Here is a 1,828-nt window from a genome sequence, read left to right on the forward strand (position 1 = left end):
GGTCATGATAAGCAAAATGCAATTTTAAACTTTTGAGTTTAACTGCAGAAATCTACGAAAGACGTATATTTTATGTTGTAGCAGTAGTAAATCAAGATGCGGCTAATCTTTACTGTATGGTACACCTTGTTTTTTGTCTGAAAAAATCGCCAAGTGGTATTGGTTGTTCGTGAAATCTGGAAGCCCATTGCGACAAATAAGTTTTTCCGTTATTGTAATGTTGATAATGTTGGCGAAAATAGCCTTTGAAAAAAATAAGTTTTTGTCAATATAAAGGGGTTATTTCTGGAAATATTGCCAACGTGTTGTGATAAATTTAGTTTTGGGCTACATTTTGTAATAGTAACCCTTTTGTACGGACCCGTGTTTTTGGTTCTTACCATTCTTTTTAATTGCTATGTTTGGTTGCACGTAAGTGGTATGGTCTTGTATTTTGAACTTGCTATTATTTTGGTGTGGGTACCATCGTTTGAGTATGTCTGAGGTGAATAACAGACGATGAATTTAATTGAATTGCTTATCTGGAGGATGGAGGAAATGGTGGTGGAAAGCCTAAACGTATGCATGTGAAAAAAAAGGTATGTTAAAAAAATGACGCTTCATTTATTTATTCGTCTCTGTGTGTTAATTTTTCTTTTTGTTGTTTAATATTTTTATGTTAGAAAATATGTATTTTTGGTAACTTATTCCTCTCTGTTTTTGTATTTTTGGTTGTCTCTGTGTGTTAAGACAGTGGCGAATATTTTCTTGTAAACATGATATTTTTAACTTTCTGGTTTTCTTAAAGTGAAAATAGATCAATGTGTACATGTGCAAAGTTAAGGCAGTGCACAATACCTAGTTTGTGCAGTTTTCTGTTTTTTTTTTTAAGTTAAAATAGGTCGATGTGTACATGGACACCAAGTTTGTGTATGTCTTTGACTTCTTATTTTGGTTTTGTGTAACGGCAATCTTGAAATTTGTGCCGATTCTTCCAGGTGACGATCTTGATATAAAATAAGAAACGATTTGCCAAGGGTTACCGTAGAGTAAATTTTTACCAAAGATGTTCTACCATAATCACCATTTCAGTGGTTTAAACACTAGTGGAACAGTATTCAGAGATGAAGATTTCAGTTTTGTTTACACAGCATGATGGTTTAGGCACTCCAGCCGTTACGGTGAACAAGATTATAATAAACATAGCCAAAACAATTATCTATAAATATCGACGTATAAAACTGCATGAACTAATATATTTCTTATGCTAGTATGTACAGAATCCTTAATCGAAGTGAAAATGAGAAGACTGTGCCTGACTTACGTGATTACAAACTTACTCTGAGCCGTTTTTCTGTGACTCTTTTACTGTGTAGAGCTGTATAGAGATTTAGAATTAATCAGTAAAGGCTTGCAACGTAATAACGTCACAAGAGGCTTTTTTCTCGACAAAGCTAAGACTTTCGATCGTGTTTGGCTGGGTGCTCTTATTTACAATTTACACATTTCGGGGCTCCAAGAGTACATTAAACACATAATTAAATCCTGCATGACAGGTAGACACTTTGTCTTTCGTGTCACAGGAATTCTCTCTACACCTAAACTTTTCCTTGCAGGCGTCCCCCAGGGAAGTCTTCGCGGACCTATACTTTTTAATATATACGTGAATGACATACCCACTCTGAACAACACAAAACTCGCAATGTATGCTGATGACACTGTGATCCTTACACAAGGCCGGCTATACAACAGCTACAAAACCACATACATGCATTAGAGACTTGACTCATCAGATGGAAAATTAAGGTTAATGTGGAAAAGACTCAGGCAATCCTGTTAACAAAAAAGG

Source organism: Stegodyphus dumicola, chromosome 2, assembly GCF_044657685.1.
Source record: "Stegodyphus dumicola isolate Sdum_Otavi_A_Nest chromosome 2, ASM4465768v1".
Lineage (NCBI taxonomy): Eukaryota > Metazoa > Arthropoda > Arachnida > Araneae > Eresidae > Stegodyphus > Stegodyphus dumicola.